Source organism: Xyrauchen texanus, chromosome 4, assembly GCF_025860055.1.
Source record: "Xyrauchen texanus isolate HMW12.3.18 chromosome 4, RBS_HiC_50CHRs, whole genome shotgun sequence".
Taxonomy (NCBI): Eukaryota; Metazoa; Chordata; class Actinopteri; order Cypriniformes; family Catostomidae; genus Xyrauchen; species Xyrauchen texanus.
The window spans coordinates 37433187-37455282 of record NC_068279.1 but is presented as its reverse complement, the minus strand read 5'-3'; the positions used below and the strand labels follow the sequence as shown (position 1 = coordinate 37455282).

Sequence of the window (22096 nt, the reverse complement as noted above, 5' to 3'; positions counted from 1 at the left end):
TTAAGGGCAGTTCGTCTTCCGGGATTGGACAATCAAGTGGCAGATGCTCTGTCCAGGGATCTGCTGCTCCCGGGAGAATGGAGACTTCACCAGGATGTAGTGCAGTTGATTTGGCAACAGTTTGGCAAGGCAGAGGTCGACCTGTTTGCATCAGAAATGACCACTCATTGCCGCTTGTGGTTCGCGAGAACCGAGATGTCCAGCCCGTTGGGGCAGGATGCTTTAGCCCACAAATGGCCGAGTTGCCTATTGTATGCGTTCCCTCCATTTCCACTTCTGTGGGAAACATTACATCGTATATTCCTTTACAAGCACAGGGTGCTTTTAGTGGCACCTCGATGGCCATCCAGGCTATGGTTTCCTCTCCTTCTGAGTCTGTTGCAGGGCGAACCATGGCAGCTTCCCACCAGACGGGACCTTCTTTCTCAGATGAACGGCCGTGTTTGGCACCCAGATCCAACTCGTCTTCAGCTCTGGGTTTGGCCCTTGGGTCCAGATCACAGTTAATGGATTGTGAACCAGCAGTAGTGAACACTATCGGCAACGCTAGGGCTCCTTCAACACGACAGCTTTATGCTGCTCGTTGGAGGATATTTTCTTCTTGGTGTGGGGATCAAGGAATTGACCCAGTTCACTGTACTGTGCCGACAGTTCTGAGTTTCTTGCAGCATCTATTTGACAACAACAGGGCGGCCTCCACTTTAAAAGTTTATGTTGCTGCCATATCGGCTTATCACGACCCAGTTTGTGGTGCATCCCTTGGGTCTCATAACCTTGTTTGTAGTTTTCTAAAGGGAGCGAGGCGTTTGAAGCCTGTTCGTTCTACTCCCTTTCCTGTGTGGGACTTACCGCTTGTTCTAGAGTCCCTTTGTACATTACCATTTGAGCCGTTAGCTGTTGCAGATATTAAGTGGTTGTCCTTAAAAGTGTCTTTTTTGTTGGCCGTTGCTTCCACTAAACGCGTTGGTGAACTTCATGCCTTGTCAGTGAGCGATATGTGTTTACGCTGGTTACCAGAGGATTCTGGGGTCATTCTTCGGCCTAATCCAGCCTTTCTCCCTAAAGTTTTGTTACCACAATTTGTGAATCAGTCTATTCATCTGGCTGCTTTTCAGCTGCCTTCCAATCACACAGATATAGATGGGGGGTCTCATCTTCTGTGTCCTGTACGAGCTTTAAAGTGCTATGTTAAGTCTACCGCTTCTTTTAGACAAACGGATCAGTTATTTGTCTGTTATGGTGAGGTACGCAAGGGTGCACCTTTGTCCAAACAGAGGTTATCACGCTGGATTGTCGAGACGATAAAGTTGGCGTACAATAAATCTCATCTGCCTTTACCAGGGGGTGTTACTTGTCACTCCACGAGGGCCGTGTCTTCATCCTGGGCCACTTTACGGGAGTTTCCTTGGCAGATGTCTGCGAAGCTGCTACCTGGTCTTCTCCATGTACCTTCGCGAGGTTCTACAAGGTTAACGTGGCTGCTTCCCATGATGTGAGCTCTGCAGTCCTTCTGGAGCAACCCTGATGTTACAGGTGGGTGGCATTCCTCATGACTGTGTTGATATGCGTCATCCACTAGTGCTTTGCACTGCCTCTGGCGGTCAGTAGGAATGAAACAGAACGCTAGTTACGTATGTAACTGTGGTTCTGTGAATTCGGATGACCGCCAGAGTCCTCGTCACTCGGAATGCGCGAGAAAGCATTCTGAGGCTGGGCACCGAGTCGCTGTGGGTTATATCCTTGCGTCTCGGTCTGCGTCATGACGTGACTTTGTTGTTATATTTTTCTCGATCTATCTAGCTGGCGCAGCGATTTATCCACTAGTGCTTTGCACTGCCTCTGGCGGTCATCCGGAATTCACAGAACCACAGTTACATACGTAACTAGCGTATTGTCCACAGCTTCTACTCTTCTTAAGTATTCACAAACACTCATAAATAAAAGAGTCACTGTAGTGTAGGATTTCTTTAAGTAAAGCTCTATGACTTTTAGAACGAAATATCCAGTGAACACGTAGGCCTACTGTCACTTTTAGACGATGGTTAACGTTAACATCGTCAGGAGGCTAATAGAGTCAAGAAGAAAATATCAGACTTGTTTCAGGGAAAACTTAATTCGGCCGACGACTCACTCCTTTTCAGCCGTATTGGTCTATTGTCTTTGTTAGCAGCCGCTAGCAGATTTCCAAAGCTTGACTATGTCGAGCAGTCTTTTGACTTAGATGTGAGCGCAACAAGCTGACTCACTAGGATTCTATTTCTTTCATACTAAATCTAACAACCAATCAAATTACATTATACTGGATCACTGGTAAACTGTTTACATTCAAATTTCTACGTTCCATATGCAACACAGGTTTTCTCAGGTTTTACAAAATAAACTCAAAATATTATTACTTCCATAGAAATGGCTTCAACACATGGGGGCACCATTATTTTAAAGCATTTCTGGCCACACAATTGTAACAATATCACATTACACCAAGAACAGCTGTACATTTTTTACATTTAAGTTTTGTTTCACAATCATTTCAGACCTTCATGAGTACATATTAGAATAGAATGGAAAAATTCTTGACTATTCTAGAGCTTTAAGAGAAGATAAAGGAAACATAAACAATATACAAAATATTGTACTCTCTCATTTGCATCATCTTGCCCATTATTACAAAACGTGTCTTTTCGGAGGGAGAATTCAGCTATGAAAAGCCTGTTACCACTGCCAACATCTGTTTTATTTAAACAACCTAAGTGAAAGCTTGCAGCTTCCAAGATAAATACACTGACATTTAATATATTATAAAGTGACCCTGAAGTTTTATCAAATATAACAATAAAATGAGATTTAATATATAATTAAGGTAGTCAATTAAAAAAAATTAATTCATATCTTGTCACTCTAGCAAGCCAGATCACTGAGGTGTGAGTGATGTAAACTAGCAGTGCTTGACAAACTCTGGCACGTCCATGGTCATTTTCAGCTCACCCGGTTGCTCTAAGACAAGGGGCGGAGTGAAGGTGTGCTGAAAAGTGCCCAAGAGCTGCCCATTCTGGAATTCTTTTCAGAAAAGCCGACCCTGGCTGTATATTCCAACAGAGTGCCGATCCGTGGAGGTACGTCCATCACAAAGATGTCAGACTTCACACAGTCAAGAGCGGTTAATATACAAAACAATACAGTGCAGTGCAACCTGTTTAATCCCAGAGGGGCAATTTAGTTTTGGGAGTAGACAATGAATCACAGGGGTAAAGGTGAAGATTCAAGAGGAGATATGCTTGGACTGGTTGGGGTAAAAATATGACAATAAAACATGTAATGTCACCTTCATAATTGTACACCTGGGATTTTCTGAAGTACAGAAAAGTGAAGCACATGTCAGTTTTGTGTGCTGTGATAAATTAAAGAGAGTTTGGAAAAGCTTGCAGAGACATGGAAACATTTTGGGTCATTTAACTATGGACTTTTGAGATTGTTTAAAAGGGTTTAAAAGAGCCCTAACTTACAAAGTATTTTCATGGACCATATTGCGGCTAAAATGGCCTACCAAGTTGTTAAATAAAATGAAAATGAAAAACACTCTTTTTTGGGCTGGACACTTCATTTAAGGCCAACAATGTTCCTTGTCAAAATAAACATTATAGATGTAGGTACACAGTGTAAACACCAGGAGGAGCTGTTCTCCCCCAACGTGCTGGTTTGTGATGCTGTTGAATATGCAACGCAGATGCGGTACGCTTTGCACATGGAAACCTCATTCTCCCAGTAGTAATAGCCAAGTGAAGGCAGGAGCTCACCCATGACAGCTGGGCATTTGGGAAATTTCCAAATAGATGCCTTTACTGTAACTCATTGCATTTGCCGACCTCAATGTAACACCAATAAATCTGTGCTTAGGAACAAATAAAATAAGTGCAAAAACCCTAGTCTTATTCAATATTTTTGTGTTACACAATTGAACTGAGCAGCAAAATTGATATTGCGTAACATTTTACAATAAGATTCTATACTTAAATATTAATGCATTAGGTATCGTGAACTCCAGTGTTGGGTAAGTTACTCTAAAAAGTAGTTAATTACTAAACTAACCCTAACCCTGACATCTTCTACAGAGTAATTTACATTTACATTTATACATTTGGCAGACGCTTTTATCCAAATCGACTTACAGTGCACTTATTACAGGGACAATCCCGCCGGAGCAACCTGGAGTTAAGTGCCTTGCTCAAGGACACAATGGTGGTGGCTGTGGGGATCAAACCAGCAACTTTCTGATTAAAAGTGATGTGCTTTAGCCCACTACGCCACCACCACTCCATTAAATCTTCTAATTAGATAACTGTACTAATTACTCTGTCTGAAAAGTAATTGTATTATGTATTACTAATTACTTTCTAAAACCCTTATCAACCTCGACCAGATGAAAAATACATGGATAGACATAAAATTGTTCTTTTAATTCTTTCAAATAAAGCATATAAAATCAAATAAATTATTCATAAATTCACTATTGCTTTAACCAAACTTTACATAAGAATATATAACTTTTCCCTGTAATGTGAATGCAATATTGCTGATGAACAATCACTGCCGCTGCAGATTCATTATTGTCCACTTTAGACTCAGCTCTGTATACAGGTTTATGAAGAGGACAATGGCCTCTCATTTCAAAAACCTGTTATTGATATACGTTTGGAAAGTAACAGCCTTCTTATTGCAAGTTAAATCCAAGTTGATATTTAACTTTTTCAGAATCCAGGGTGGAATAGGGCAGAAATATGTCTGGCTTAATGTATCAAGATTAATATCCAAGTTTTCTAAATGAGGTTTGATGCGTATCCCAAAAGGTCTGATATAATTGGGTCTGACCTCATTCAAACGTAGATATTGGGGGTGGAAAAGTAAAAAGTAGGTTGGGTTGCACTGATTTGTTTTTAGCTTTAGTGCATATTGAAGCATCTTTTATAAAGAGATGGTTCACTGACTTCGGTATACAGACTCTGAACAGGAGAAGTCCTGAATGCTTCAAAAACAAGTCTCAATCCTTGATGATGCACTGTATCCAGTATTTGCCAGAAAGATTTTCTGGCAGAATCATAAACTTTACTTCCAATTGGGAATGAACCAGCATTCTGTATAGGCTTAAAGTACAGTGCAATCTGCACGACATTTAGTTTTTGCCTACCTTAATAATGTCCAAAGCTTTAAGACATCTTTTCCTTAAAGATTTTATATGTGGAATAGAAGTCATTTTGTATCAAAAAGGAGTCCTAAGAACTTGTTTTCCTTAGCAACTTTGATGGGCTCTCCATCCACGATCCATGATGCGTGGACCACAGAAGGCAAAAGTGAAGTTTTTGTTTTAGAAAATCTGAAACCATTTTCAACTGACCACACATTCAACTTATTTATGCATAACTGCAATTGTCTCTCAATTACATTCATGTTTCCCCCTGTAACATATGCAAACATCATCAACATAGAGGCTATACAATTTATTGGATCCAGTAACATTTAAAATACCATCGATTTTAATCATAAACAGAGTAGCAGAATGAATGCTACCCTGAGGCACTCCTTGCTCCTGTGTATGTACATTTGACACAGTAGTTCCTGTCTGGCCTCGAAACAATCTATTGGACAAGAATTTGTGAATAAATATGGGCAAATGTCCCCTGATCCCCATTTTATGCAGGTCTCTTAAAATGCCATATTTCCAGGTTGTGTCATATGCTTCTATTCTAAATCAAAATAAAGAGCTACTACATGTACTTTGTTAATAAAACCATCACGCACATATGATTCTAGTCTGATAAGATGGTCTAAAGTGCTCATTCCTCATCACACTAAAAGTCCCTTATCTAATGATCAGATTCCAGAATCCAGACAAGAGGGTTATTTACCATCCTCTCCATGGTTTTACACAACTTGTTAGAGCTAAAGGGCGGTAGTTCTTGGGGTCAGAATAAGTGTTGCCTGGTTTAGGTATAACTTTAGACTTATGCCAGGAAGATGGTATATTTCCTGATTTTCAAACATCACTGAGATTTTCCAGAAGAATAGATAATATACTTTGGGGCAGGTGCTTTAAAAATTGGTAATGAATTTGATCGGGCCCAACAGCAGTATCATGGCAACACTTTAAAGTGTATAAGAGCTTTTCCATAGAAAAAGGTAGGTTGTATAATTCCATATTGTTGGAGTAAAAATGTAATTTACCCATTTTTTGTTGTGCCCGTATTTTCTGGAAATCTGTGGTAATTCTCTATTGAATAATTTTCTATTGGTAATTTGCTATTTCATGTTTTAAAGTTAGTAGAGTACCTCGTTGATTAATGTGCTGTATTTGAAGCCTTTCATTTTCTGACTCACATTCCAGATCCTCTTTGTTGACGTATTTGTTGTCAAGCTTGATACAAACTGTCTCCAGCTCTTTTTCTTCAGCTCATTAATAAATCTACTTGCTGTGACTTGCAGATTTTTAAACTAGTAAGATGTTCTGTTGTTGGATGTTTATTGAAAATTCTTACTGCTTTTTTATGTGCATCAATAACCTTTTTACAGTTGTCATCAAACCATGGATTTTGCCTACAGAAAGGTTTTGTTGACATCTTTGGAATAGAATTACATGTAGAAATTAACATTAAAACTGAGATTAATAAATGCTGTAAAACTGTTGTTCATTGTTAGTTCATGTTAACTATTGCGATAACTAATGTTAACATATATAACCTGGTAAAGTACTACCACTTGTTTTCAGTATGTTCTGTTCTACTGACAGAATGTCTTTCACTCATTTTAATCATGTACTAATCCTTAGGCATAAAACAAAATGCAGTGTATTTCCAGTGATCATTTTAAAAGTGAAAATAAATGACTAAATGGAGTACTTACTAAATGACTGAGGACATTTTATTGTAGGTGTCCTGTGTTTCTGTCCTCTGAAACCTTCAGCACTGAGTGAGAAGTTTCTCGTACCTTACCTTAACAAAATTCAGCAAGACCAAACATACCCCAAACACAAACAGAATGAACATTATATTCAAAAGGATATACACTTTGTAATTCACCAGGGTCAGAAATTAAAAGTTTAAAATGGCAAAAAATAACTTATAAGATTGTCACAAATATTTTAAATGTGGAGTGAAACAACTTTTTTTTTATCTGTTATCTACAATTTGATACATTTACAGTAATAATATCTGGTCATTGGTTAAGACACCATAGTGACCAGTTGATTCAGTTAAAGTGTTTTACATTTGTTAGACAACAATATGCCCTCATAAATATAAAATGGCCCTGAAAATCAATTCTAGGAGACATTTATTGCCCCTTAATGAAAAAGATTATTTATGACACTGGAAATTACATTCAATATCAAACATCTTGTAAACAGTATCAACAAGGATCCACATGGTCATCTCATTATCGAATGATATATTATGACATGTTTCTGCAAACACGATCCTCTCGATCTCACACGGCATACACAAACATCATGCGAAGCAGAGGGGATTTACACTGCGAGTCACTGACCAGTTCTGAAGGGTAATCTCCCACTCGGCATGCTGGAGGCCTGTGTAGTTCACCGCCATCACCCACACTTTATAACACTTATCTGGTTCCAGCTCTTCTAGATTACAGTAGCTCTCCTTCACAGTCACCCGGTACTCCTCTGAGATTGCTGCAGATTCGATTACATTTAACACACTTTAACTGAATCATGCAGCCAGGATCTGAGCACCCCACTGACATACTTTTACATACTAATAACTCTGTTTATTCCTATAATATTATGACAAATTGGGATGCTTTTGTCCAATTCTATTACAAACAGGATACTTTTTCAGATTTGTTTAAATTGTTTTAAGTGCAAACCTCACAAAATTTAATTAGATTTACACTTATAACAAGTAAAACAAATCTGCCAATGGAACAAGAAAAAGTAGACATCTACATTCTCTGAATAAAAATCTTAGTATTTTATGCAATTTTGCTTTCTAGGTCATATTGGCCCTAAAAGGTATTTGGTCACACTTATACATGTAAATTCCATTGCTTTAGATAAACATTCAGCAAACCAAGTGCAAACAAATGATGCTAGACCTCTTCTCAGAACTAACTTCACTTTTGTGAGCCATTTTTGCAATAATCTAACTCACTGGTCCCAAAGTAATTTTTAGTGGATGTATGAAGTCAGTTGACCTCAAGTACAAATGGGTGTCCAGAGTGACCACAGGAGTAGTTCATCAGATTAACTATGGACAGGTTCCACAAACATTTGACAACCAGAAAGTGTACAAATACATGTTGTCTTAAATTTTGAGTAGTAAATCTACAGTATTGTTTTAGAATTTGAAACTTAAACTTCTTTTGTCAAACATTTTGCAGGAAAAGTGTGATTGCGCTATCTTTAAAATGTATGCCACTTGATTTTATAGTGCTGGGCAGTAACGGATTACATGTAATCTGGATAACATAATCAGATTACAAAAATCACTTGTAATTACATTTAACCAATTACATAAAATACTCATGATCAGACTACAGTTACTTTTATATAGATTACTTGATTACATAGTAACAAGGCAACTGCAGTAAATTGTTAATAATTAATTGATCAGCAATTAACCATCTCCATTAACACGCCATCTCTAAAGCCCAAAGTATACTTTGATTTTGACGTGGACACTAAGCGTCTGTGTACAGTCGAACATGAGCCTGTTAAACTATACTCCATTTGATGGTGCAAGTATATAGGTGCTGCACTGTCATGAATGGAAATAGCATCCCGGGAGCATTTCAAAGGTAACCGACTGTAGACTGACATGCTAGAAAGACATTGTCTTGTGTTACTTGGTGGAACTCAGTTTTAAAATATTCTGCTCATTTACAATATTCTTGCTGTTCAAAAGATAATATCTTGCACCTCACCTTTGGAATAGGTGATGGACTATCAGTAAGGGTTAAATGTGTTTAGATGAAAGCATTAACCTAGCAAAGTTGCTGTTGATTTTATAGTTTGCAATGTAGAATATTGTTTTATGAACTTAAAATGAACATGATGTCTCATTGTTTTGAATTATAAACTTTAGCAATGCATGTCATTGTTGTTAGATTTAATTAAATACTCCTTTTTTGTCTCTTTGTACTTTTATGTTAAAATTATTATCCTACTCAAATGCATGTGACAAAATAAAATAGAATAAGGTTGAAAGTAATCCAAAATTGATTAGATTACCCCAAACATTTTATCTATGAGATTACATTCCTGATTGCATTTTTTGGCATGAAATTTTTAATTCACAAGTAATCCACCCAGCACTGTTTGTTACATAATGCAATATCATTCATATAGTTTTAAGTGTGGCCTTTGTATATTGCCTTATGGAATTTTAGATATTTTTGCTGAAAAAACAAGATGAAAATACTGATTAAGAATATAATTTTTGTGCAGTTCAGACAGTAACAAACCCTGCTCTCCCCTCCCGTCTAACCTCCTTGTGGCTCTTCCATGCAATAGACTTGGAAGCAGTCGATCATGTCATCCTCATTGACTCTCCAGTATACAGTGACAGATGTACCGGTGGCAGAATTGGCCTCTTGAGGCTGAAGATGTGGTTTTTGAGGCACTACAAAATGAGTAATGATTTAAGTCAACACAATGTGAGGGATATTTATTTGCAAGCAATTATATTGGAGGCAAAGAGGCACCTGGAATGGCTTGTCTGTTTTTCTTCACATTGCCTGATTTGCCCTTGGCATAATCCTCAAACACCAGCAGACCTCACGGACCAAGCTCCAGTGACATAGTGGATTCCAAAGCTGTATTCAGCCTATTTACAAAAATAAACAGAAGGATCAGTGGAAGGAGACTGTAAAAAAATGTTTTTAAAAAATTTAAAATTTGTCACAATGGATCATTTTAAATTTCCAGGTTTGAAATGCTGAAGCAAACTAAAGATATGTACAGACCATAGCAAATATTATTCATATTTAACCACCCCCTAAAAAAAAACCCATTTGAAATGTGAAATACTGCAACAGTGTTTACAATGTTTGCATTATTGTAAGTTTTATCAAACACAAACTATAGGGATATACTGTATCTGTATATCTCTAAATGTACATTAAATAATTTAAAATCAAAAATCAAAATCCTGCTAATTGAGTCAATGTGTCATCACAGTTTGTGAAAAGGGTCCATACTTCCATGGTGATTAAACACTCCCATGCTGTAAATGTTTAATATAGTATTCATTTGTCTGCCACAAACCCTCAGTTGAAAGGCCTTTTAAACACCAAACTCAACAAGGCAATTATTTTCAACAAGTGGCTTTTTTGATTAATTTATGAAGCATACTATATTTGATAAGTTGTCATTTACATTCTAGTAAGCCACTAATGCAACACAAATTCAGGCCATTCAGTTACCTCATATTTATATCTTTAGATGACTGGCAAGGGGGGGAAATAGCTTCATTAGACTAACAAAGGCTCTTCCAGATACAGCTCATTGCTTCTCTTAACAAACCTTAGCTAAGCACTTTAAAAATGCTTCCTCTGCAAATATGGCCTTAGGCCTTGGAGGCAATCAATATATTAATACTAATCTTAATTTGTTGCCTACTTTGAGTGAGTAAATAAAACAATATTGAGGTGAGACTCACAGAAACAAATTTAAGAGGGTCTGTCTCTTCCATCTCCTTAGTTGTCATCTCCATAGTATCATTGGCTTTGTCAATATTCTCTTGGAAAGACACAATCTGGTCATACAGCTGCTCCAGCTTGGCTTTTTTCTCCTCCTCCATGGCATGAGACATCTCATTATACTGGTCCATGACCAGCTTCAGTGCCTCGTCATTGTGCTCCTTTATGATCTTCTCACAATCAATAAAGTTCTCCTGTGGGCCAGAAGAACATCTCAATCACAAGTGCACAGGGGTTACTTTAAACCTTTCTTGGCATAATAGGATCTCCAAGCTGACAGTGCACTACTGCAAGCACTAAAATGGCTCTATGGGTCTATGGGATTTTTATACAGCACTTTTATCATCCGCCAGGTGAAAATGATAAGTCCAATCACTCAGAAATGTGATCGGACACCTCTCCTCAACAAACTGTATAATTTGATCTATTTTATAATTGATCACATCAACAGTGTGGAACAAGTTAAGCACCAAAATGTAATACTTGGGTTGGGAATTTTTTCAAATCCCTAACCCTAATATGTATGAGCAATTGTAATAGTGCTCTTACATAGGGTTAGGAATTTGACAAACTATATTAACTAATTATTATACATTATGTCAAGCATTTTGTTTTTATTACAGTGCAGGTTCCATGTCACGCGTTTTAAATGTATTGTGAATACCTCCACAGTGTTGTACGCCAGCTCAAGCTCAGATACAAAGTCTTCATTTTCCTCTGATCTTCCTTGTAAAGCTGATATGCAGTCACTCAGCTGATACTTAAAACATTACCACTTTAGAAATTATATTAGATATACATCATGAAACACTTTGAGATGCATATGGTAAGTTCAGGGCCTAGTTTAACCTGCACACATTTCCAGCATAAATCTTTATTAATTAAGAACAAGTCTCTTTCATACTTGCAAATGACAAATCGTGCTGTAGTCCTCAGGAATACAACTACAGATAAACCATGGAAACAGCTGTATGCTCCCAGAGAGGGACATTTCTGCGTTGGCTATGCGTCAGTTCATTCTGACTCATCTGCTATGAATGCTGTTAATGGCCAATAAAAGAGAAATATGTCTCTCTGTATCTTTTGGATTTTTATGTAAACCATCAATTGTTTATTTTACCGCTGATTATGTATATTTTTATAATTTGGATATATTAGGTATTAGAAGAGTCCATCTGCATAAAACACTTGAGTAATCAGTGACTTCATCATTTAAGCTTTCCAGACAGGCCAGTTGAGAATGATCAAATGTCAAGTTGATGTCAGGAAATCATGTCCTAGCACTCTTTCCACTGATCAAATCACAGGGCTGCAAAACCAAAGAAAAGTACTGATATGCCAAACTATGAAATTGGTGACACATTACTCAATATTCAAACATTAGACTACTAAGTCACAGATTATAAAGATTTAATTCATGATATTAAATTAGAAATTAAAGAAAGAAAAAAATATATTTTTAATTCCTAACTGCATTTAATGGCCAAAAATTGTATATTTACCCATGTCCCAATATTTACCTGTGTTTGCATGCATGCTGTTACAGCATGATTTTTCCCCCATTATAAAAAAATGAACATTACTTAAATACACATTAAAAGTCACTTCAACACACCCTTGCACTGTTCATTATAGACAGACAGACTGACAGACAGACTGACAGACGGACTGACGGACGGACGGGCACGCAGTAAGACAGACAGACAGATAGATAGATAGATAGACTACTTATCTTTTTGCATGATTAGAAGAAAATTTACTTACCTTAATACTGTCCAAGCCCTCATCCAAAGAGGATGTCTCATGGTTTTGATGCTCAGAGTCACTCAGAAGTATTGGGCATCTACAAGGCAGAATGCATCCATTGGCTGAATTTCAATCTCCTCTCGAGGTTCACATTCTGACATCTAAATCCTCTACAAATTCAAAGCTTATTTCTAGAGTTTGATCTGATAGTTGAACTTGTTCCACTTTAACCTCAGCTATGACTTGTTCTGACTGTCTTGCCTCTTGTTCTGTGACCATCTCATAATCAAGTTCATCCACAATTTTCTGCTGCAATCTGGCTTGTAGCTAAAGGAAGAGAGGTCCTCTTGAGGGGCAAAACTTCACAATTGTGAGAAAATACCTTTCTTCCTTCTGAGGCTTCCATCTCTGCTTATATCCTCATAAAACTCTGGCTCTAAAGAAGAAACTCTCATTGCTTGTGGTTCCTCTTCTTCAACTGGTTAAGGAGGCTCTGGTATGTCCACTATATCTTCAATATGTGTGTCATAACTTACGTCCTACCTATACATTTGCTGTAGGCACAGGTGACATTCTATTCTCAATTTTTTTCCCACCAGTAGACGTTTCTATATCCGGGATTTCCTTGGTTAATAATGTATGGCCTGTGTACCCTTTTAGTTGGTATAGGTAATAGCCTCACTTTTGAAACATCTTCTGTGTCTTCTATTATGCTGTTCTTTATATCCATGCTTTCTATTTTAGTAGCTAATATTTCTGTCAAGCTATATGCTTGACTTGAACCAACCATTTCTTCCTTAGTCGTCTCTCTATTTTCAGCTACATCTCATCCTGAACAGTTTTTTTTTTTTTTTGTGGCTACAATATCCTGCTTTGATTCCTCTATAACATCTATCTTGATTTCTTCAAATTTTCCCTATTTACTTGTAACCTCAGTTTCAATCTCAGGTATATCAACATGTCCTTATTGCTTTTCAAGCCTTTGCTTAAGCAGTAGTGCCTCATTTGTAGGACTATTTGCACCCACTTCTACTTCTTCGTCTGTCTCATTTGCTGCACTGACTTAATTTTTCTTCAAACATTCATCCTCACTTGTAATCCTAGGTTTAGTCTGAAACTCAGTGATTGTTGTATCCATTTCACTTGGAAGTGATTGTTCTGAAGTTATATGCACTGATTCAGGCTCTGACTTTCTGATTTCTGTTAACACTTTTGCTGTTCCAATATGGTACTCCACCTCATGCAGCGAAGCATCACCAATTTTGTCAATTTCTTGCTCTAGTTTCTCTTTGGGTATCATTCCTTTATTTGCAATGTCACTCACTTTATCCTCAATAATAGCTAGTATTTCACCATATCTACACACCTTAGAGGTATATTCAAAGGATTCTGCAGAAAGTTCAGCTTCAGTAGCATGTGTTTTTGTAACTGTTTCAGACTCTTCTGAAGGTCCGACCTCTTTATTTACTTTGAAATGTTGAATTTCTTCAGCTTTGGTTTATGTTTCATTGAACAGGATTTCTTTGATGGTGATAACCTTCTGAGCAAATATTTCTGGTGTTTCTCCTTGTACTTTTTCAGGAATGTCTTTATCAACCTTCGCAGTTATGTTCCGCTCTAAAACGACTTTGCCTTTTATGGGTTTTTTTTTATGTTTTTTTCATCCTCTTCTTTGTCTTTCTTGGTAATAATACTTGTTTCCTGGATCTCAACAATTACATCAGTTGCTTCTTGATGTTTACCCATACAGTCCTCAAAACCATCAATTCTTTTAACTTCATGTAATACTTCAGTCTGAATTTTCTCTGAATCCTTTGTTACAGATCAAATGTCAAATGCATATTTAGGTTTAATTGCATCTTTATGTGCTAAAAACACCCAAGCACTTGAATATCAGCAGTCTGCTTTTTTGGCTTTTCCACTGTGCTCATCAATGATCTGTTCTTCATCTTTTTTTGTGAATTTGCTTTCTGGTTCAAGAACCTGAGCCAATTTTTAGGTAATATGTCATCAGGGACACCTTTTGTTTTGATTCTGTTCTTGGTAATGACAGTCACATCACATTGCTTATTAAATTCCACACCTTGTTTCACGAGCAAATCCTTTGATGTGACTGCTCCTCTAGTGGTGGTTTCCACTGGCGCACTATGCCCTGGTGAACAACACCTTGAAGACTTACAGTCCTCTTTGCTGATGTGTTCATTTTTATCCGTCTCACTTGATTGGCTGACAGTTACTTCATAATTTTTTCTTTTGCACATGCTAAACCTCCAGTGAGTTTACTTTGTGACCATGCTAGTCTCTCCCCTTCTTCCTCCTCTCTGGCATCAGGTACCTTGTCAACCATCGTAGTTTCATCCTTCAGAATGAATTTTAACAGATAACAATCTGCGCCATCAGAATCTGAATATTGCCTTTTAAAAGACCTTTCTGAAACTACACTCTCTGTATCTGAGAAGTCTTCTTCTCTCTTCCTGTCTCCTAATGCATCCTCATAATTTCTGAGTAGTGGAGGTACAGTGGGGAGGAACACAGGTGTGAGGACACATTCCTGACTTCCAAATAAGACTGACCCATTCTCTTTGAGAGTTTTAGAGCTTGCTTTTGCCCCATCCCGATCCTCGTGCCCTTGAGGAACTTCAGGCTCTGCATTGAAGCTACTTCTGTAGGACACTTCGTCAAGCATTTCTCCTAAAATTTCAACATCACTGATGATGACAAAAGATTCATCAAGAACTTCATCTGCTTCTGTGTCTTTCTGAATCACATGAGGTTCCTCTGGCTGGACAGTCACTTCTGGTATATGAATCTCTGTCAATGTAGTGCCATCACTAGGGGCTTGTACATCTAACAGTGTGAATTTCTCAAGATAGTCCAAATTAATTTCATCATTCTTGGGTTGTTCATCAGCAGAAATCTCAGGCGAATCCTTCAAGTTCTCAGTCTGTTTTATTTCTTGAATGTCTATCTCTATGTTCCAAGGACTGCTTGGAGCTAGAGCTTCATATTGCTGATACTTTTATCTTAGGCGTATCCTCCAAGTAGGATACATTTTCCACCAGTTAAGTGATTTCTTCCTCATCTACGGTTGGAAGCTTTGATGGCACAACTATATTAACTCTCTGATATCAAGTTAAAATAATCTTGATCCTTGTTTCAACTGAGTTATCATCCTCATGGTTTTCAAATCTGATGTTCGGAACAGATACCTCAGTCATTTCTGGTCTTTCCTCACCTACTCGACTTTTTGGCAGCCTGGAGCTTGGCTTTCTAAACCTGTCGCCCAGCTTGCCTCTGCTGCTTGTTCTTTTCCTCCTCTTGATTCTATCTTCATCCATTATGATCACAATATTACCCTGTTGGGATAAACAGCAGTCTACAGCAGTATTAAAAATAAAAGGTGAACAATATTTGATTTGCTTGAGGAAGGGTAAAACAATATTAAATATAGGAAAAAAAGACACACCCGTGGGAAACTACCTATTATGGAGTTCCTCAATCTCCTCTTATTCGTCGATATTGATAATTTCTGAACCCACGTCCTGCATTTCCTCCATGTCTGGCTCTGCCCCCTCACATTCCCGTTTTAACCCACAATCCCTTTTGATCATTGCTAAATTATTTTTAAATAAAAAACAGTCTTGGAGAGTGCTGCTTAGTTTTGGGATCATCTCGCTGAGTGCAATTCGCCTTGCTCAACGGCTGCTAGAAATAGATTTCAAAGATATTCCAGATCTCAAGACTGCGCTATTGGAAAAGCGTCACATTTGTCCTAGTTTTTTGTAACTCGACTGAAAGAAACACTATTAAATTTAATTACTACTGTTTACTATAACACAGGAACACATTGTGAACGATGAACTGAACAATAAAGCCTGCATGGAAATGTAACAGCACCATGTTGAAAAGGGAGAAGACTCTGTGTCAGTGTCCTTTGACTGGGCTAATTTTACTCTCCAGCTCCAACACACCCATACCATCGTACTCAAACTTACTATATGCTATGGGGGTAATTAAATTAAAATAAAATTAGGATGAAAAGCCATTAATGCATGCTGTTACAGTCAAACAAAAATCACATTTCCCTGCAGTTGAAAGTGTTATTGCATGCAAAGCAACTAAATGGCACAATGCAGAAACCTATCCGCTATAAGAGTTTCCAGCTGGCAGTGAAATCTCTGAAGCTATATACATTTTTTACCTCCAAATTGCTCACAGATATCATTTTGATTTTGCCATTTCTCTATTAGTATCGCATGTAATATATAGCAGAGCAAATTACCAACAACTGGAGAAATCTTAGATCAAAATTATAAGACATACAAAAGACAGTACAAACTATACAAAACAACAAATAGAAAACCAATCACCGAATATGTTCGTAAAAGTAGACATTTGTCAGAAAATGTGACTCATTTTTACAATTGAGTTTTTGAGGAAAAACAAATATGTCTACATGAAGATAAATAAAAAGCAAGATAGTCTGGCCATGATTTCATATATTTTTATTCTATTGCCATTTCATTTTTCAACCTCAATCAATTCACTCAATAAATAGTTAGTATGACCATCGACTGACAATAAATAGTTCCGCAAACTATGTACCATATGGGAAAAATATATTGCTTAGTCTATGGTGTTACACGTATCGTACCTCTCAAACATAGGCACTAATGCGGGGACACCCAGATTTAAATCCCTGTCAGATCAGTCGTGGTTTTGCCTAATTCGGCGAAACACATTTCAAAAGGTCCAGTGCACCACAAGGCAAGGAGTAAAGCATTTCTTCTCAGAATGCAGAAGAGGAAATTGAAGACCCATCCTGTATGATTATTCTTTACCATATTATTGTGTTTTTGAGGGTAGGCTATATGATGAAGTTGAGAGATTTTCTCATCTGCAGAACCTGATAAGACTGTAAAGTATATATATTAAAAAAAAGTTGCAATAGGCCTTATTTACAAATGAGATCAGGCCTCATTTATGTAAGGGATAATCCACGGCTAGCCATGCATTAAAGGATTTTAATGCACGATGTAGAGGCGAAGAACCACCCGACGCGAAGCCTCTACGTCGTGCATTAAAATCCTTTAATCCATGGCTAGCCGTGGATTATCCCGCTTATACCACGGTTATTTGCCAAGTTAAAAATAAGATAAAGCTGTAACTGATGTTAATTTTGTAATAATAATGTAATTTTTTAACAGACGCGTAAAAATGACGGTTATTTTCTTAAGTTACGGTTCGTTAGTTCTAGCACTCCGTCCACTTTAAATAAAGTAGAGCCATCGGATTGCTTTTATTTGAATGAATTATCACATTTATTTAAATTCATTATTAAAAGAGAGAGACAAAGAACTGAAAGAACTCCCCTCGTTGCTTAAGCATATAGCTAACTTAATGATTATTTAATGGATTTATTAAAATTATTTATGAATGACAGGCAACACTGACAGTGACAAGGCAATCTTTATTTGAAATAATCATGTCATTTTTTAAATGAATTATGTAGAGTGTGAAATAAAACCGGTGTCTCTAACCACGATTAGGCTACTATATAAAGACACATTACATTTATTGAAATGCATTAAATTAAATGAAAACAAAAAAATCAAACAGTTGGAAATTTCGATAGGGGATTGTTTTACTCATCATTATACTAATTGATGTTAAACTCCACATTTCCATTTATCGTGAAGTTAGACATGGAAAAGGGTAGGGTTATTTCAGTTTTAGGCTTGGAGGTGAAATTATGTTTCACTTTGCTTGTTGAGGTTCTAGATGTCAGTATGTCACTCCATGCCCTCCTCTCTGACAAAGATGGGGCCCAATATGACCGCAAACTCGCCTCGCATCGGTGGCCTGTCACTGACATGATCTGGCGACTTTCTAGTCCTGCATCAGAGAGTCGTCCAACGGCAGTGCTACGCAAACTATGGTTTGTGTACATTTGTGAGATAACTTCCACCTGAACAACAAGCATTTAAATTATACAATTTAGATTTGGAAAATAATATATACACAGTTTAAATTTATGGGCAAAAATGAAATATCTATTACCAAGCTCTTCACAAATACTTTTTAGCATATTGCCAAGGTAGTTGAGCCCCATCGGCTCCCTGGTGAACCACATTTCGGTGCTCTCGAGTTTGCACAGAGGGATGCGTCTCGGATGCAAATAGAACACTCCGGTATTTTCTGGACACTTTGACAGATATTTTTTAAAGCTGTCCACGGGACAAAGTGGGTCGCCGGGGCTCGCAAACATAAATCCTCGTAAATTTTCTCTATGTGGTGGGATCCTTGTAGTTTTTTGTCTCTGGGTTATGCGCCAGGGTCAGGTAGCCTACTCTTTCCCATTCTCGTCTTGCCGGAGAACGAAAGACTCTTTTGATAGGTTACGGTTTCCTTCTCTTCCCCTCCGTGCAAAACACAGCTGTATGTCAAACCAAACTTTTCTTACAAGTCCTGTGGGTGTGAAAGGGGAGAGTGCAGGTGCATTTCTAATTTTCTCCAAGTCAGACTCAGTAGGCCCTGATACGCGGATGATGAACGCTGGTGTCTTTTCCATTTTTCCTGTAGCGCTTTAAAACTGATTTAAAGATGGCATTGCTTGACTTGAAGTCTTTATCACTTATGATGTTGTATTTTGTAATGTGATGGTTTATACCTGCTCTGAGACACATCAAACTTGCAACACTGTATTCGTGTCCAGCGGTAGACTGAACAGAGGCATAAAACTCCCGCAATGTCTCATTTAAAAGAGAAGCAGAGTAGGTCTCGAAATCACAATTTTTCTGTCTTTGGCGCAAAAAGTCACTGAAAGTGTTAACTGGCCATTTAGTTGTCTTTTTCATACTGACCTCATCTTTGTCGTCTTCGATCTTATCTAGCTCTGTCGGTGTTAATTCTTTGTGCCGCTTTTTGTCATTCAACGTCTTCTCCAAGTCTTCTATTTCGTCTTGTGCCTGGGCCCATTTCTCAAAATTGCCATATTCACCATACAAATTAAACGATATGCAAAAATCATCCATTTAGCCTACCTAAATAAACGTTTTCATATGTTTCTCTCACTCTGTTTGCAAGTGTAACTGTGTTACTATGGTTACCGATGATTATAGTAGCGGATTAATTTCGACCTGTAATCAAACTGACTGGAACTACCTGTGCATTAAACGGTTTTACTGCACACCTTCCAGCCAATCAGAATCGAGTATTTAAACAGCCCGTGGTATAATGTTAATAAATGAACACTTTAGTTTTTTTTTTTTTTTTTTTTTAAAGTAACTACACATTCCAGCTGTTCTTCAGAAAATATTTCCCCATTCCTTATATCCTCTTCCTCTTCCAGGAAAAAGCTCTGTATGAGAACAAGCTTAAATAATAGTGCATACAAACTAATTATATTTAGAACTTAATTATATTTCCAAAAATACATTTTATATAAAAAAGAAAAGCATACAATTATTTTAATTGTTCTTGATAATCTCATAAAATTGATAATTCGTTTTCTACTGCAGGGAGTCCAATTCTTTTTTTTTTCCAGATTTCACACTGACAAATCTTCATAAAGCCACCTTATTGTTGTGAAACATTGGGATGCTTACATTAGCTACATCACTTGTCATGGAAGTTCTGTAGTACATTTTCACAAAATTAAATTTTAATGACATATAACATGGATTATGTTTATAATTTAAAGAGTCTTACACCTCTGTAAATTCTGCTTCAATGGCTTCAAACGTTACTTTCTCATGAACTGCTCTAGCTGTGTTAGTATGGTCAAATGGTTCTAAAACAAGATATAAACATTAATGTTATTGAGGACTGACAGATATTATTAAAACAAATCAAGTTTTTTTTTTCTTATGCTTCCCATAAATCAGATTCTTGTTGCATCTGATTACCTTCTACACAGGTTAACTTCTCCCTCCATTCTCTGCTGTTGGTCTTGGAGAGTTTTTGCTTCACACACAGAGATCACATACTTCTCCCATCTGTGGAAAAAACTATGAACTGAAAAATACATACAGATTAGTTTATTCAAAGTAGCATATGCACATATCCAATGTTCTGGGATTTAAAGTAGGCCATATGGATCACAGCCTGAAAAAGGTCCAAAGTTTCACCTGCTGTTGTCAATCTAGCAAAGTGACATGAAGCATGAGAATAGCAGGTTGGATACATTTAGGTTAAGCTTTGTTAGCAACACTGGAATCTATAGGTGAATCTAACCACTAGGGTTGCTCTGATACCAGAATGTTGGCTTCAGTGTGATACCAGCCCTGGTGCCTCGGTATGGATACTAAATTGATACTTAGGCAACAAATAAAAACCTCAGGTTTTTTGATGAAATTACACATTGATTAAAAGAAGTGCATAAAGTGTTAAAGCGTTTAAATTCGTCTGGATTTCATGTCAAATGTTTTAATGACATCTTATGATAAATACATGCAGCTTTAATCAAATGAAAATATAAGCATTAATTTAAAAAAAAAAAGTTTTATACTTTTTAACAAAAATATTTTTTGATAAAATAAAATGCTGCACATCAGAGCTTTACATTATTGATGAAAACATGCTGATATTCAGAACACTTGTGATAATGCTTATGGTTTTATAATATAACAATAATTATAATCATCAAAATACAACCGTTTCATATTATACTACTGTTATTATGAGTATTATTGCTACTTTTTGAATATTACATTTTTATACACTAATTATATTTTCCTGTCTTCAATTTTCAATTGGCATAGAGCTTTCATTTTAGCTGGACTGTTATTTTGACAGAAGTTTGAGTTCTTTCTTTTTTGAATTTTTTTGACAGATTAGTTATATTATATATTAGCTTCCCATTAATGCTGTTTTACTCCCATCTAGTTACTTAGTAGCTCCTCGTGGTGGCGCAGTTAATCACCTCGATCCGGGTGGTGGAGGACAAGTCCCGGATGTTGCCCCGGCCTGAGACGGCGGTGGGGGTATGTGGCATGGGGGGCGTGGTCACGTGTCTGTCTGCAGGCTAGGGAGAGTGGTAAGGCTCGTCAGCTGAGTTGTAATTACTCTAACACCTGTCTTTCATTATAGTGATGGCAGAGGGAGACCTGATAAGGTACGCCAGAACGTCAGAGTGGGACAGAGAGACCAGATAATGTTGGCTGCATGTACCTTTGCTGTGTGAAACCCCAATTACTTGTTTGTGTATTTTTGGCAATCAAGAGCCCTTTTTGTTTATGTTTTGTGTGATGCTAAAAGAGTAATAAAAAATATTCACATTTGACTGTTCTCTGTCTCCTGACCCACGAACTCAGAAACTATCACAGCTATATTCCATCACATTCATAATGATCCCTAAATTCTGGCCTGCTGATTGTTCCTAGAATATCAAAATCCACAAAAGGAGGTTGATAATTTTCCTATTTGGCTCCTAAACTATGGAATAGTCTCCCTAACACTGTTAGGGACGCACACAAACACACACTCAGCTCACTGGGTTTCTAAATACAATTCTGATTTAAATATTTATTTGTATTCACAATTTACAATCATATCTAATTAAACTATACAATGATGACTCAAATACTTTATTGATTTTACAGTTTTTTATTTTCTGTTAATGCATAATTTTCTGTAAATCTAC

The 22096-nt window shown here is 37.2% G+C and overlaps 1 pseudogene; it reads right to left on the bottom strand.

Moving 5' to 3' along the window:
• LOC127641310 (cardiomyopathy-associated protein 5-like) lies at window positions 1-19487 on the bottom strand (annotated as a pseudogene).
• Between the last annotated feature and the right edge of the window lie 2609 nt (window positions 19488-22096).